This window comes from Bactrocera neohumeralis, unplaced genomic scaffold (genome assembly GCF_024586455.1).
Source record: "Bactrocera neohumeralis isolate Rockhampton unplaced genomic scaffold, APGP_CSIRO_Bneo_wtdbg2-racon-allhic-juicebox.fasta_v2 cluster11, whole genome shotgun sequence".
Lineage (NCBI taxonomy): Eukaryota > Metazoa > Arthropoda > Insecta > Diptera > Tephritidae > Bactrocera > Bactrocera neohumeralis.
Genome location: NW_026089624.1, coordinates 12,207,555 through 12,225,502, shown reverse-complemented (window position 1 = coordinate 12,225,502; position 17,948 = coordinate 12,207,555). Strand labels below are relative to the sequence as shown.

The window sequence follows — 17,948 nt, the reverse complement described above, 5'->3', positions numbered from 1 at the left end:
AAATTTGATGAAATTTTCTCCAATCTATAACCTTACTATTGTTCGACAACGTCTCCCTGTCAGCGAGAAATGGCATATCCTGCCTTTACGTAAAAGTAAGTAATAATAAGTAATAGTTTATGTTACTTACCATAATATGTCACCATTCTCGGAGCCCTGCTTGAATTTTATTATTTCACCAAAGAACTTATTTTTAAATCTATTGAAGAGCGTAAACACCTCTTCATTTTCCTTTTTTTTTAATATTTGGAATGTGGTGATTCCATGCATTTTTAATAGAGTGCACATATCGTCACATAATTCCCACTATTTAAATAAAGATAATGTTTCTGGAAGAACCATATCCATATTTGTCTGGTCCATATTTATTGTCTAAAATCACTAAAAATCTATCAAATAATAAATGCAAATAATTTTCACTTTCAACCACACTCGCTGCTTGTTGAATTGAAACTAGAACTATATGAATTGAAAAAATAAGCAGCAAAATACCGCTATAATAGGCGACTACTGAAATATTAAATTTAATTATAATTGCATATGTAAGAGAGAGAATGGAGGATGGAGTCATGTGTAGAAGTTCACGCAAGTGAGGAGAGTTCTCTGATCGCCATTCACTTGGGAGTGGCCAGAAACGATTTTTTTACACATGGCTCAAGCAGCTCACAACTTCCGGTCTCTGACCAAGTATCCTCTGGGTAGCCTAAGAACATCCGTTCGAAGGCGAGCTGAAGTGAGAAGGCTACATAGGGTCGTGCGCTGGGTTTGGGACCCGCCATGTAAAGGACAGAGATGAGCAGGTCCTTGTGAAATGTACTACAGTGGCCATATAAAGGAGCGCAAGTTTGGTGTTGGATTCGTGGTGGGAGAGAGACTCCGTCGCCGAGTACTATCATTCACTCCGGTGAGTGAACGTCTAGCCACAATCCGCATCAAAGCGAGGTTCTTCAACATATCGCTGATTTGCGCCCACGCCCCGACGGAAAAGAAGGACGATGTGACCAAAGATGCCTTCTATGAGCGCTTGGAGCGCGCGTATGAGAGCTGCTCCCGCCACGATGTCAAAATCGTGCTTGGCGGCTTTAACGCCAGGGTGGGTAAAGAAGGTATCTTTGGCACTACGGTCGGTAAATTCAGCCTCCACGACGAAACAGCCCCAAATGGGTTGACGCTGATTGACTTCGCCGGGGCCCGAAATATTGTTATCTGCGGTACTATATTCCAGCACAAGAAGATACATCAAGCTACCTGGCTGTTTCTGGATCGAAAAGCCACCAACCAGATCGATCATGTAGTGATAGACAGAAGACACGTCTCCAGTGTTCTAGACGTGCGTACGCTCCGAGGTCCTAACATCGACTCGGACCAAGATTCGCTCCCGCCTCTGTGCAGCAAAAAACGCACGCCAACAAACACAAGGAAGGTTCGACGTCGAGAAGCTGCAATCACAACAGACAGCCGAACGATTTGCTACTCGGCTTGCACTCCTGCTCTCTGAGAGCACTCGTCAACAACTCGGTATAAGGGAACTGTGAAACGGCATTTCAAACTCCTTACGTACAGGTGCAACCGAAACCATTGGTTTTCGGGAAGTGCAAAAGAACAACTGGTACGACGAGGAGTGCCGTTTCGCAGCAGACAGAAAACAGACTGCCTACCTCGCAACGTTACGATCGACCACAACACGTGCGGGATGGGATAGATACCGAGATTTGAAGAAGGAAGCGAGACGCATTTGCAGACAGAAAAAGAAAGAGGCCGAAATGCGTGAGTACGAAGAGCTTGATAAGCTGGCGCCGACAGGGGTAATGCTCGAAAATTCTACGAAAAACTGCGGCGGCTTACAGAAGGTTTCAAGGTGATCTAGTCACCGAAACCCAGAGCATACTTAAATTATGGAGGGAACACTTCTCCAGCCTGCTGAATGGCAGTGAAAGTAAAACGCCAGTCGAAGGCGAACCCGATTCCCCAATCGATGACGATGGAGCAGACGTTCCATTGCCCGACCATGAAGAAGTTCGAATAGCAATTGCCCGCCTGAAGAACAACAAAGCGGCAGGGGCCGGCCGAGCTATTCAAACACGGCGGCGAAGATCTGATAAGGAGCATGCATCAGCTTCTTTGTAAAATATGGTCGGACGAAAGCATGCTCAACGATTGGAATTTAAGTCTGCTCTGCCCAATCCATAAAAAAGGAGACCCCACAATCTGTGCCAACTACCGTGGGATTAATCTCCTCAACATCGCATATAAGGTTCTATCGAGCGTTTTGTGTGAAAGATTAAAGCCCACCGTCAACAAACTGATTGAACCTTATCAGTCTGGCTTTAGACCTGGCAAATCAACTACCGACCAGATATTCACCATGCGCCTAATCTTGGAAAAGACCCGTGAATGGAGAATCGATACACACCACCTCTTCGTCGATTTCAAAGCTGCTTTCGACAGCACCAAAAAGGAGCTGCCTTTATGCCGCAATGTCTGAATTTGGTATCCCCGAAAACTAATACGGCTGTGTAAAGTGACGTTGAGCAACACGAAGAGCTCCGTCGGGATCAGGAAGGACCTCTCCGAGCCGTTCGATACCAAACGAGGTTTCAGACAAGGCGATTCCCTATATTGCGACTTCTTCAATCTGCTGCTGGAGAAAATTATTCGAACTGCAGAACTTAATCGAGCAGGTACCATCTTTTATAAGAGTGTACAGCTGCTGGCGTATGCCGATGATGTTGATATCATCGGCCTCAACACCGGCGCCGTTAGTTCTGCTTACTCCAGGCTGGACAAGGAAGCAAAGCAAATTGGGTCTGGCAGTGAACGAGGGCAAGACGAAATATCTCCTCTCATCAAACAAACAGTCGTCGCTCTCGCGACTTGGCTCTCACGTCACTGTTGACAGTCATAGCTTTGAAGTTGTATATAATTTCGTCTATTTAGGGTCCAGTTTTAACACCACCAACAATGTCAGTTTGGAAACCAAACGCAGGATTGCTCTTGCCAACAGGCGCTACTTCGGACTGAGTAGGCAATTGAAAAGTAAAGTCCTCTCTCGACGAACAAAAGCCAAACTCTATAAGTCGCTCATAACTCCCGTACTGCTATATGGTGAAGAGCTGGCTAGGTCATGTTGTCCGGATGGACGAAAATACTCCAGCTCTGAAAGTATTCGACGCAGTACCCGCCGGGAGAAGCAGAGGAAGAGGAAGGCCTCCACTCCGTTGGAAGAACCCAGTGGAGAAGGACCTGGCTTCGCTTGGAATATCCAATTGGCGCCACGTAGCGAAAAGAAGAAACGTCTACCGCGCTGTTGTTAACTCAGTTATAATCGCGTAAGCGGTGTCTACGCCAATTAAGAAGAAGAAGAAGAAGATATGGTGCAGAGGCTTGAACGATAACAACAATCAATGAGGCGACGTTACGAGTTTTCGAGAGAAATGTTCTGCGAAAGATTTATGGTCCTTTGCGCATTGGACACGGCGGATATCGCATTCGATGGAACGATAAGCTGTACGAGATATACGTATTAAAAGACAGCGGCTACGCTGGCTAGGTCATGTTGTCCGAATGGTCGAAACCACTCCAGCTCTGAAAGTATTCGACGCAGTACCCGCCGGGGGAAGCAGAGGAAGAGGAAGACCTCCACTCCGTTGGAAGGACCAAGTGGAGAAGGACCTGGCTTCGCTTGGAATATTTAATTGGCGCCCCGTAGCGAAAAGAAGAAACGACTGGCGCGCTGTTGTAAACTCGGCTATAATCTCGTAAGCGGTGTCTAAGCCAATTAAGAAGAAGAAGAAGAGAGAGTTAAAAAGAAAACGACAAATTCGTCTGTACTATCAAGTCTGTTCAAGTCCCTCGCCTAAAGGGGAAAAACGAAAGTGACCGTTACGTACATCAATATGAAAGTTACAAAAAAATGTTTTAGCAAAGAGTTGTCTTTGAAATATAATATGATTTCTTAATGATTTATTTTATTTGTTGCGCAAGTTGCATAAATGCGTTTTAAAAATGTGATTAATAAGATATTTCTTAATAATATTTGTAAAGAGATATCTTATAAAAGTAAAGAGAATTCTCCTTTTTCTCAAATTTTTAAAGAAATATTAAGAAAAATTATAAGAATTTCATATAAATAATTTATTTGAACATAAATCTTTTTGAAATAAGAAGAAATAATTATGAATTTTATTAAAAAGAATTTCTGAGGAAAACCAAAGGGAATTCCTTATATATGTATTTTTTTTCTTACGTCCGGTCCACCTCTCATGCTAAAACCTGTTCATGCAGACAATCTGACATCTGTGAACTGATGATGTAACTATATACACTGTAGAGTTCTTAAAGTCTCTCAACCTGTCTGTGGTGCCCTCCCACAAGTGAAAGAAAAATTGGTGCGTCTGCCATACTGATGCGTGACTTGGACGCGCACAGACTATGCCACGGCACTAGGATACGTATCACAGAGCAGGTAGGTAGGGTGCAGCCCTATCGGGCTCAATTAGCACATGATGTGTATCAAGCTATTACGTATTACTGTATCTGCTATTACGTTTCACTTCCTCTCTCAAACCATTTTGAGGTTTCGATGAAACTACTTATGTCCGATGTGCTTTTAGTGGAAATCCATCCAAGGTTTGGCGCTTGATGGATTCCAAGTGTTTTGTGTCGGATCTGTGCTAGAGCTGGGCATTCGCAGAGAAAGTGGAAGATTGTTTCCTTGTTCCCTGCTACTCCGCAGCCACGGCAGATGTCGTTGTAGGGCATACCCATTTCGGATGCGTGTTCAGCAAATGACCAGTGCCCAGTGCGGGCTGTTACTCTGTAAGTACTTTTTCTTGACCTATTTAGTAAGTCGTTGGTTGCTTTGCTGTCATATGTTGGCCATAATTGTTTAGCTATGATGCATTTTGTAATGTTTTTCCCACCTGTTATTTGCAACTTGTTGAAATTGTCTATTGATCTCTCCTTTGATCGATCCTAGCGGGCTTGGTATTAGCTCCGCCTCGGATTCGTTAAAGAAAGCTCCTGCCTTTGCCAGCTCGACTGCTTTTTCGTTCCCGAAAATGTTCCTGTGGCCGGTAACCCAGATCAAGTTTAGTTGGAGCTTGTCTTTTATTGAGCTTAGTGCTCCCTTGCAGTTGTTAACTACACTGGAATTTGTCATGGGTGAAGACAAGGCCAGGAGCGCCGCCTGGCTATCCGTAAATATAGTTGCTTTATTTATATTTCCGTGGTTTTCTAATAGAACTTCGCAACCTTTTTCTATGCCTAGTACTTCTGCTTGGAAGATGCTAGCCGAGTTCGGTAGAGGTATAGAGAGAGATATGCTTAGATCAGGGGAGATATCCCCGTGCCTACTACGCAGTCCATTTTGGACCCATCGGTATAGACTGAGATGGTATCCTCCTCTCCTATTGAACCTCTTCTCCTTTCTCGTCTAGATGGTATCCTCACCAGGAAGTGTCTATTGAAATCCAGCTTTGGGAGAATGTAGTGTGATTTATTAATGGTGAGCTTGTTTAGGATTACACTATGTCCGTAGTTTTCCTAATTCCAACCTTCCAATTCTTTTATTCTTATCGCCGCAATAGCTGCTGTTTTGTGAATCAAAATGTCCATTGGTAGTTGATGCAGGATCACATTGAGCGCATCAGTCGGACATGACCTGATTGCACCCGTAACACCCGCACATGCTGCTCTTTGCATTCCATTTAATTTTCTGATGTTGTATTGTTTGTTTAGCGCTGGCCACCATACCAGAGCTCCATATGTAAGTATAGGTCTTATGACGGCCGTATACATCCACATGATTATACTTGGTTTGAGGCTCCAATTCTTGTTGACAATTCTCTTACAAGTATAGTATGCCATGTATGCTTTGTTTATTCTTTTTTCTATATTTATTTTCCAGAACAGTTTGGTGTCAATCTCCACCCCCAAGTATTTAGCAGTGGGGGATAGAGTGAGTGTTATACCGTTTAGTACCGGAAGTTGAAACTGAGGTATCTGGGTTCTGCTTGTGAATAGCATCAGTCCTGTTTTGTTCGGGTTAACTCCTAGTCCATTGTTTTTCGCCCATAGGTTTAACCTTCGAAGTTCCCTAATCTCGCTGACTGTTGAAGGAAGCATGCCTGATACCAACAACACTATATCGTCTGCATACGCTACTGCTTTCACTCCTCCTCCGTTTAGTTGGAGGAGTATTTCGTTCAGCGCTACAACCCATAAAAGCGGAGAGAGGACCCCCCTTGAGGCGTCCCTCTACTCACATAACTTGTTTGTGTTGAAGCACCGTTTGAAGCTATAATCTTCCTATTCTCAAGTATCGGTAGTATCCATCAGCACACAGTGTCATTTATGCCACCATGTTCCAGGGAATTAATTATCGCATTTACTTCTATGTTGTTGAAGGCGCCCTCTATGTCTAGAAAAGCAGTCATGGTGTATTGTTTGTGATGTAGTGATTTTTCGATTACACGTATCACCTCGTGAAGGGCAGTTTCGGTTCATCGGCCCTTTATGTACGCATGTTGGGACTTCGATAACTTCTCCGCAATTATTGTTCTTACGTGTAGATCTATTAGCCTTTCCAGTAACTTCAGCATAAAGGAGGTAAGGCTTATAGGTCTAAAATCCTTGGCATTCTGGTGTGTTCTTTTGCCTGGTTTTGGAAGGAACACAACTTCACTTTTTTTTCCAACTTCTTGGGATGCAAGATAGTTGAATGCTAGCTATGTATGTATATATTTTCAAGCCTTTGAACCATTGGCTCTACCAGTTTTTGCAGCATTATGGTGCTTTAAATGGTGCAAAACTATTTATGGCATATTCAACCCTCGTTGAAGGTGTTTGCTGACTCCCGGGGAAGCGCGTTGTAATTAGTACCTCCAGAGACTCTTTTGCCGAGGAGGTCCAATCACTTCCCTCCGTCCTAATGTAGGCAGTATTAATATCATCTTTGGATAGCATTTTGCTCAGCTTAGCGGTTTCTCTGCAACTTTCTATCGATGTCCAGAAAGATCGCCATGAGTCGTTTTTAGCTTTCTTGACTGCTTTTTTGTATATTTTCATAATATCTTTATATGGCTGCCAGATTTTGGTTCTAAAACTCTCATTGAAAGCTTTCCTTAGTTGTGTTCTCAAATTCTCGAGTTCACTGTTCCACCAAGGAAGAGACTTTCTCTTTTTCAAAACTGTTAGCGGAGTAGATTTGTTGAAAGTTGTGGTTACGATTTTTTTCAACTCTTCTGCTTCTGAATCTAGTTCCTGAGGATTTCTGACAGAGCAGAGAAGGTATATCGTCCAGGTCACCGTATTTACTAGAGAGCCCAAGGCAGAGACGGTATTGATACACAGAATCGTTATAATACCTACACTCTCGCCTTTCAAATATAAACGCCTACAATTTCCTTTAAAAGTGGCTTTCTCTATTATAATAGAGTGAGTCACAGTGAAAGTGAGCCACATAATGCTGTTACCGCAAACTTTAAAAATATCACTAGAATACAACTATTTTAAAAAAAAAAGCTTGTATACAAGCTTCATTGTCTGGATATTAGTCTACAGTAATTCAATATGTATTCCAAACAGTGCTTCTATTTAGTATACAAAACTTAATTAAAACTAATGAAGTTCATAAGTTTAGCTCACAGTGAAAGTGAGCCACATAAAATAAAAGCAACATAAATAAGACATTAATATTTTGTTGGACCACCATTCGCAGAAATAACGGCTTGCAGACGTCTGGGCATCGACTCCAACAATTTACATGTATACGTGGATGGAATTCTGCGCCACTCCGCGTTTAAGGCAATCAAAAGGTCCTTGGTGGACGAAATCCTATGTTTGCGGAAATTCCGATCGAGAAGGGCCCATAAATTTTCAATTATATTTAAGTCCGGAGACTGTGGTGGCACTTCTAATACATGTGGGCAGTTGTACAATAACCATTCCCGCGCAGCGAAAGATTTGTGCTTGGGGTCGTTGTCCTGATAAAAATAAAAATCTCCTTCGATCCCCAGTTTTTCGACACTCGGCTTAAGGTTTTGACGTAAAATATCTATATAAACGAATTTGTTCATTATGCCTGTCATACAGCCCCATACCATGATGGAGCCGCCTCCGTGCTTTATACTGAAAGTAAGATTTTGCGGTTGAAGCTCGCAGTTCTTTTTCCGGCAAACCATTTGTTTACCGTCTGAGCCAAATAAGTTGAATTTACTTTCATCTGTAAATAAAACCTGAAGACATTATTAGTAGCTATTAAGTATTTATTTACGTCACAAACCTTTTGCAAAATATGAGTTTTTAGAACATACTTTTTCGCAAACTCCAGACGCTTCTTACGGTTTTTCTGGCTAATTAATGGTTTGTTACGAGGCCCCCGACCATTAAAACCGTGCTTCCTGAAGACTCTTCTTACTGTTTCGGGGTTGACATGGATATTTAGTTGGTTTCCAACTATGTCGGTTAGTTTTGGAGCGCTGAGATGGGGATTTTTCTTAGTTTCCCGAACGATAAATGCCTCTTCTCTCTCGGTAAATGCTTTCCTTTTGCCCAAAGCGATGAATTATGTGCTGCACAGTTCCCCGACTTTTATTGACATATTCCGCTATATCCCTTTGAGATTTGCCTTCTTGGTACAGTTCTATCACTCGCTGTCTAATTTCTACACTTGTTTGCCGACCCATCTTCACTAATTGCTTTTCAAAACAAAACTAATCCATCAACAAGCAGATTTATGAAAAATACAAATTCAATATAAAAAAGTACCGCTACTTAAAAAACAACAAAATTACATAGCTCACTTTGACTGTGACGCTCACTTACGCAGTTGTTGTCGTTTTTTGAAGCTTTTCGAACTGTTATTGACTACAACAAAAAAAATTTACAGTTGGATAGTGTAAATAGGCTAGATTTACAAACTAAGCAAAAAATAAAGGGTGCAGTCAAGTTTGTTAATTAATAATTTGAGTCTATGTTTTTGAATAACAGGTGGCTCACTTTTACTGTGATTCACTGTAAATAAAATTCAAGGAAAAACTTTAAGGGTAGCCAGCATTCACCTGGGCACTCCTTGCTTCTACTTTGGAAAACTGTACGAGGGCTACTCGGGTGTGTCAAGAGCATGAAATCTTTTTATTTAAGCTGAGTATCCAGCTCTCAAGAAAGTTAAAAACTTCATATAAAGAAAAGCTTAAGAAACGGTCAAGAAACTTTCCTGCGATAAATTTACTTGTGCTAGTATGCAGCTCAAAAGAAATCTATTACTAATTTTTAATACTTTTTTCAATAAAATACGAATATGGCAAACCTGGTTTTGTGAAGAAACATCAAATCAACAATTGTTTCTTGAAGAAAATTCATAGTAAACGTTAAATTCATCCCAAAATAGTTAAAACCACTATTATGAGGTATAGTTACTTTTGAAATGTTGTATAAAACTTACCAATCATCAACAACGTTCCTTATACCATGTTCAGACCGACACTTAATCACACGATTTCGGCTGTTGAATGGATTATCCCACTAATCTTAAAAATTTATCAAGATTTCGCCATACAAAAATGACAGTTCAAAATCACTTCATCAGAATGATTTGAAACTAATCCACGCTAAATCTCTCTCTGTGCGACTCTGATTTTGCGCCATCTGTTGGTCAAATTTGTTTAATCGCAGCTGATTTTGACACTAACTAACACACAAAGAAGACAAAAAAATAAAACCAAAAATTGTCGTTGATTACGAATCAAAGTACAAAGTAAAAAAAAATATATGGAAAAAACTCAAAAAAAGAAACGAGTTATTTGGAGTGAGGCTACCGAGGCCGACTTAATAGAGGTATGGCAACAAAAAATGCCAGTGCTGCGATCAACGCGAAAAAATAACCACATATACAAGAAAATGTCTTGTACGATGCTTTTGGCTGGACACGAATATACGTCCACTGAGATTAAAATTAAATTGCACAATTTTACCAACAAATACAGGTAAGTAATAAATTATGAGGTAAACATATAAATTAAATATTTTTTTTATTTTTAGACAAGAAAAGCAGAAAATTGGCCCATCGGCTGGCTCCCCTAATCGGTGGAAATATTATGAGACGGTCCACCAAGCACTAGGCGGTTTTAAAAATTTTTGATCCGCCGAACTTGTGGAGGATAGCATTGTGGGTAAGTTTTAAGCGCATTGGACTAGATTCCAATATTCATAATAAAATAAAAAAGCGTTTATGGAATGTTTCTTTACACTTTTATTTGTTTCTTCTATTTTCAGTTGACATGGAACCAATTTACGTTGAGGCCGATACAGAAGGTGAGTCGCCGCTCCAAAGCCCAGGCGATGGACCTTCTATGTCGCGTGGTTGCGCTCGGCCATTGTCAAACGATGCTGTAAAAAAGAAAAAATCAGGGTTAACAATAATGGAGGAAATTAAGGATGACTTATTAAAGGCGACTGAGGTGATGAAGGAAGCCGATGAAAAGCGTCTTTCTCTGCTACAAGAATACATAAACGATTCAAGAGAAGTGAAGGACGCTTTCATCGACTTCCTTCCTCGCCAAAAATAGATTTAAAATTTTTTTTTAAGTTTTAGTTTAAGATATAAGATAAATGATGAATGGAAAATGAATTTAAATATGTGAATGAAAATGAAAATATATATGAAATATATAAAATATATATAAAATGAATTAATGAATACGAAAATGAAAAATAAATATAAATATGTGAATGAATACGAAAATATAAATGTAACATATATAAAATATAGAAATATCTGTTTTTTTTATACTCTCGCAACAAGTTGCTAAGGAGAGTATTATAGTTTTGTTCACATAACGGTTGTTTGTAAGTCCTAAAACTAAAGAGTCAGATATGGGGTTATATATACCAAAGTGATCAGGGTGACGAGTAGGGTTGAAATCCGGATGTCTGTCTGTCCGTCCGTCTGTCCGTCCGTCCGTGCAAGCTGTAACTTGAGTAAAATTGAGATATCATGCTGAAACTTGGTACACGTATTTGTTGGCTCCATAAGAAGGTTAAGTTCGAAGATGGGCAAAATCGGCCAACTGCCACGCCCACAAAATGGCGAAAACCGAAAACCTATAAAGTGTCATAACTAAGCCATAAATAAAGATATTAAAGTGAAATTTGGCACAAAGGATCGCATTAAGGAGGGGCATATGTGGACGTAATTTTTTTGGAAAAGTGGGCGTGGCCCCGCCCCCTACTAAGTTTTTTGTATATATCTCAGAAACTACTATAGCTATGTCAACCAAACTCTACAGAGCCGTTTCCTTCAGGCATTTCCATAAACAGTTCAAAAATGGAAGAAATCGGATAATAACCACGCCCACTTCCCATACAAAGGTTATGTTGAAAATCACTAAAAGTGCGTTAACCGACTAACAAAAAACGTCAGAAACACTAAATTTTACGGAAGAAATTGCAGAAAGAAGCTGCACCCAGGCTTTTTTTAAAAATTGAAAATGGGCGTGGCCTCGCCCACTTATGGACCAAAAACCATATCTCAGGAACTACTAATCTAATTAATTTTACAGCAAAATAAAAAAATATGTAAATGACGGATAATGAAATCTCGATTATCACTTTATCATGCGAGAGTATAAAATGTTCGGTGACACCCGAACTTAGCCCTTCCTTACTTGTTTCATTATCCATTTTTTTAAATAATAATAATTTACATAATTTTTTGTTAAACAATTGAAATTTTTAAAGTGTTATTCACGCTGAAAAAATCGAAAAGTATGTGACAACGAAAAAAAGATTCACCTTTAATAATCTGCAAAAAAATTTTTGTTCATTCATACCATTCCAAAGATATTGAATTTTTTGTCTCCCTCCCGTTTTTAAAACGTATGGCACATCGATCGTTGCGCAACACACAGCGAGTGCGCTAATGCAAATAAGGATAGCTGAACAAATCGTAGATACCAATCAGCATAGAACCCGGCGACAAAATCCTCAATTTCGCTCTGAAGAGCAAAGTAGGAATACCAGAGAACATAGGTCCCGCCGGGAGAACCCAAATCTTCGGTCTGCTGAGCAAAGTATAAATACTGTTCAGCATAGGTCTCGGCGGGAAAATCCCGAAATAAGGTTAGCTGAACAAATCATAGATACCAATCAGCATAGAACCCGGCGACAAAATCCTCAATTTCGCTCTGAAGAGCAAAGTAGGAATACCCAAGAACATAGAATTCGACGCCAAAACCCTATTATTCGGTCAAATGAGCAGTCTCATAATACCGTAGTACACCGAGAACTTAGAAGAAATCCTAACTATAGACATTTAGAGCGCATACGTGATCAGATACAAAGAGAACGTTCAAGAAGAAATCCTGAAACAAGGAGAGAGGAACGTTATAGAGAAACGCAACGACGACAGCTTATCAGGAGGGGTGCAAGGGAACAAATTTTAAATCAGAGACGTCAACAACAAAATCTGGTCCGTATTCATAGAGAAAACTTAACAAATAGGCAAATTCAAAATGAAAGGCAGTCCCAACGAAATATATTAAACAGAGAAAATAATGTCTCTGATATTTTTGCAAATGGTGGCATTTCAAGAGATTTTCGAAGCATTTATTTTGAAAATATAAAGAAAGGTCCCACCGAAATATGTATTTGCTGTGGGGGATTATGGTTTCCACATCAAGTACGCAAGTTAAATTTCGGAACTATAGCTCAAGTTCACCCAGATGCTACATCTGTTTTCTTTTAAAGCAAAAGTTTCCTTCTGAAGATGGAAACTACAATTTTTGCTTAACTTGCAAAAATGGGATTGCCAAAAATAACATACCAAAAATATGTTTGTTAAATGGTCTAGACTTTCCGGATATACCAGATTGTTTAAAAAATTTAACCCCTATTGAAGAAAGGCTAATAATGCCTCGATTGCCTTTTATGACCATTCGTCCATTGGGATATCAAGGCCAAAGTTCGATTAAAGGTGCCGTTGTCAATATACCTATTTCTGTTAATAATGTTGTGACATCTCTACCGAGGACTTTTGATCAAACTCATGTGATACAAATTCACTTAAGAAGACGTATGGAATACAATCATGATTATATGACTGATACCATACGGCCTGCGAAGGTTATGGAAGCTTTGCGATTCTTAGTGAATACTCCTCTGTATCGTGAGCATAATATACACATAAATGAGAATTGGATTTCAGGCTTTAATAACCAAGAAGAAGTTCCCTTTGTTGCATCTGCTGAAGATGATAGATTGGTTCAATCTCTTTATGAGGAACAGACTTCCCATAATAATCACACAGACATTCCCATAGCACCCGTACCTGCAGAACTGAACCCAGGTAGTCAAGAGACTCTTTTAGACAATATTCCTATAGAAAACATGGAATATAACCGTTTAGTTATAGCGCCAGGAGAAGGGCAAAGGCCAATTGACATAGTTCAAGATAATAATTCGGAAGAATTGTCATTTGGAACAATATACGTTGGGCAAAAACGTACATGCTCTGAAACATATAGTAAGAAAGTACGTTCCGAAATTCGCCGCTTTGACCGCAGAGCGTGTACCATTCCGAAGTTGTTCTACGACTATAAAAAATTAGAACTACTGCAAATTAAGAATAGTACATCCATTTGCCTCCGAAAGTTTTCAGTTCGTAACCGTGTTACGGCTCAAAATGTATTAAATGAAAACTTTGTTCAAAACTTGATTCAACATGATGACGGTTACAAAGTTTTGGAAGGTGTTAGATCCTCTCCTGCTCACTGGGAAGCTGAGAAAAAAAAAGCAATTGCAATGATTCGCCAATTTGGGCTTCCAACCTTTTTCATAACTCTATCGGCTGCTGAATCTCAGTGGGTTGAGCTGTTGGTTATTCTGTCGAAAACTGTTGATTCAAAAGATATTTCACAAGAAGAAGCCAACATTTTATCAACCCAAGATAGATATCGCTTAATCCGCTCAGATGCGGTTACTTGTGCTAGATATTTTGATTACCGCTACCGGCAAATCCTTAAACTTTTTAAAGATAATACCGGCATTTTTGGAACACATTTTGTAAAAAACTATTACTGGAGAGTAGAGTTTCAACAGAGAGGTTCCCCGCATATACATGGCATGTATTGGCTTAATAATGCTCCCAAGATCAACCTTCAAAGTCCCGAGACATTCTCCGAAGTCATTGATTTCATTGACACTTATGTTTCAACAGATAGTTCAGTAAGCCACTTGGAACATTATTTAGATTATCAAAAGCATAATCACAGTCGGTCGTGTACTAGAGAAATAAGAGGACAACAATTTTGTCGTTTTGGTATACCATATCCACCAATGCCTTGCACACAAATATTGCTTCCTTTTCCAGACACAACCCAAGATTTGGAAAGGCATAAGGAAAACTTTTCTAAAATTCAAAATGTTTTAAATTCAACTCTGACTACAGAAGATATATCGAATTTAGATAATTTTGAAAATTTCTTGAGCGATAATAGAATAAACATGTCTTTTGATGACTATTTGTTAGCTCTGAGAGAAAAGAAAAATGCAAGATCGTTTTATAAATGCTTATAATCCTCTTATTTTGGAACTCCATAGGGCTAATATGGATATCCAATATATACTGGATGCATATGCTTGCTGTTCCTATATAATTAATTATATTAACAAATCGAACAGAAGAATTTCTAGGCTATTAAATGAAGCTATATCAGAAGTAAATGCCGGAAATTATACAATAAAGCAAAAACTTCAACATATCTTCTTCTTAATTGGCGTAGAAACCGCTTAAGCGATTATAGCCGAGTTAACAACAGCGCGCCAGTCGTTTCTTATTTTCGCTACGTGGCGCCAATTGGATATTCCAAGCGAAGCCAGGTCCTTCTCCACTTGGTCCTTCCAACGGAGTGGAGGTCTTCCTCTTCCTCTGCTTCCCCCGGCGGGTACTGCGTCGAATATTTTCAGAGCTGGAGTGTTTTCGTCCATCCGGACAACATGACCTAGCCAGCGTAACCGCTGTCTTTTAATTCGCTGAACTATGTCAATGTCGTCATATATCTCGTACAGCTCATCGTTCCATCGAATGCGGTATTCGCCGTGGCTAACGCGCAAAGGACCATAAATCTTTCGCAGAACTTTTCTCTCGAAAACTCGCAACGTCGACTCATCCGTTGTTGACATCGTCCAAGACTCTGCACCATACATCAGGACGGGAATTATGAGTGACTTATAGAGTTTGGTTTTTGTTTGTCGAGAGAGGACTTTGCTTCTCAATTGCCTACTCAGTCCGAAGTAGCACCTGTTGGCAAGAGTTATCCTGCGTTGGAATTCCAGGCTGACATTGTTGGTGGTGTTAATGCTGGTTCCTAAATAGACGAAATTATCTACAACTTCAAAGTTATGACTGTCAACAGTAACGTGAGAGCCAAGTCGCGAGTGCGACGACTGTTTGTTTGATGACAGGAGATATTTCGTTTTGCCCTCGTTCACTACCAGACCCATTTTCTGTGCTTCCTTGTCCAGCCTAGAGAAAGCAGAACTAACGGCGCGGGTGTTGAGGCCGATGATATCAATATCGTCGGCATACGCCAGCAGCTGTACACTCTTATAGAAGATGGTACCTTCTCTGTTTAGTTCTGCAGCTCGAACTATTTTCTCCAGGAGCAGGTTGAAGAAGTCGCACGATAGGGAGTCGCCTTGTCTGAAACCTCGTTTGGTATCGAACGGCTTGGAGAGGTCCTTCCCGATCCTGACGGAGCTTTTCGTGTTGTTCAACGTCAGTTTACACAGCCGTATTAGTTTTGCGGGGATACCAAATTCAGACATCGCGGCATAAAGGCAGCTCCTTTTCGTGCTGTCGAAAGCAGCTTTGAAATCGACGAAGAGGTGGTGTGTGTCGATTCTCCTTTCACGGGTCTTTTCCAAGATTTGGCGCATGGTGAATATCTGGTCGGTTGTTGATTTTCCAGGTCTGAAGCCACACTGATAAGGTCCAATCAGTTTGTTGACGGTGGGCTTTAATCTTTCACACAATACGCTCGATAGAACCTTATATGCGATGTTGAGGAGGCTAATCCCACGGTAGTTGGCGCAGATTGTGGGATCTCCTTTTTTATGGATTGGGCATAGCACACTTAAATTCCAATCGTTGGGCATGCTTTCGTCCGACCATATTTTACAAAGAAGCTGATGCATGCACCTTATCAGTTCTTCGCCGCCGTGTTTGAATAGCTCGGCCGGCAATCCGTCGGCCCCTGCCGCTTTGTTGTTCTTCAGGCGGGCAATTGCTATTCGAACTTCATGGTCGGGTAATGGAACGTCTGCTCCATCGTCATCGATTGGGGAATCGGGTTCTCCTTCTCCTGGTGTCGTGCGTTCACTGCCATTCAGCAGGCTGGAGAAGTGTTCCCTCCATAATTTAAGTATGCTCTGGGCATCAGTGACTAGATCACCTTTGGGGGTTCTACAGGAATACGCTCCGGTCTTGAAACCTTCCGTAAGCCGCCGCATTTTTTCGTAGAATTTTCGAGCATTACCCCTGTCGGCCAGCTTATCAAGCTCTTCGTACTCACGCATTTCAGCCTCTTTCTTCTTCTGTCTACAAATGCGTCTCGCTTCCCTCTTCAACTCTCGGTATCTATCCCATCCCGCACGTGTAGTGGTCGATCGTAACGTTGCGAGGTAGGCAGCCTGTTTTCTCTCCACTGCGACACGGCACTCCTCGTCGTACCAGCTGTTCTTTTGCACTTTCCGAAAACCAATGGTTTCGGTTGCAGCTGTACGTAAGGAGTTTAAAATGCCGTCCCACAGTTCCCTTATACCGAGTTGTTGACGAGTGCTCTCAGAGAGCAGGAGTGCAAGCCGAGTAGAAAATCGTTCGGCTGTCTGTTGTGATTGCAGCTTCTCGACGTCGAACCTTCCTTGTGTTTGGTGGCGCGCGTTTTTTGCTGCACAGAGGCGGGTGCGAATCTTAGCTGCAACAAGATAGTGGTCCGAGTCGATGTTAGGACCTCGGAGCGCACGCACATCTAAAACACTGGAGACGTGTCTTCCGTCTATCACAACATGATCGATCTGGTTGGTAGTTTTTCGATCCGGAGACAGCCAGGTAGCTTGATGAATCTTCTTATGCTGGAATCTAGTACTACAGATAACCATATTTCGGGCACCGGCGAAGTCAATCAGCCTCAACCCATTTGGGGATGTTTCGTCGTGGAGGCTGAATTTACCGACCGTAGTGCCAAATATACCTTCTTTGCCCACCCTGGCGTTAAAGTCGCCAAGCACGATTTTGACATCGTGGCGGGGGCAGCTCTCATAAGCGCGGTCACATCGTCCTTCTCTTCCGTCGGGGCGTGGGCGCAAATCAGCGATATGTTGAAGAACCTCGCTTTGATGCGGATTGTGGCTAGACGTTCATTCACCGCAGTGAATGATAGTACTCGGCGACGGAGTCTCTCTCCCACCACGAATCCTACACCAAACTTGCGCTCCTTTATATGGCCACTGTAGTAAATGTCACAAGGACCTACTCGTCTCTGTCCTTGTCCCGTCCATCGCATTTCTTGGACGGCGGTGATGTCAGCCTTTGTCTTTACGAGGACATCAACCAGCTGGGCAGCGGCACCTTCCCAATTAAGGGACCGGACATTCCAGGTGCATGCCCTCAATTCGTAGTCCTTATTTCGTTTGCCATGGTCGTCATCAAAAGGGGGGTCTCTCATCCGAGGCTGGTTGTAGCTCTTCACTGGGGGTGTTTTTTATGTGGCGGGTCCCAAACCCAGCGCACAACCCTTGTAGGGAATGTTTCGCCTTCTCACTTTAGCTCGCCTTCGAACGGATGTTCTCAGGCTACCCAGAGGATACTTGGTCAAAGACCGGAAGTAGTGAGCTGCTTGAGCCATGTGTAAAAGAATCGTTTCTGGCCACTCCCAAGTGAATGGCGATCA

The 17,948-nt window shown here is 41.4% G+C and overlaps 1 pseudogene; it reads left to right on the top strand.

Annotated features, from left to right (window-relative positions):
- The first annotated feature begins 9,900 nt into the window (after nt 1–9,900).
- Nucleotides 9,901–10,568, top strand: LOC126766003 (uncharacterized; annotated as a pseudogene).
- Nucleotides 10,569–17,948: the final 7,380 nt, after the last annotated feature.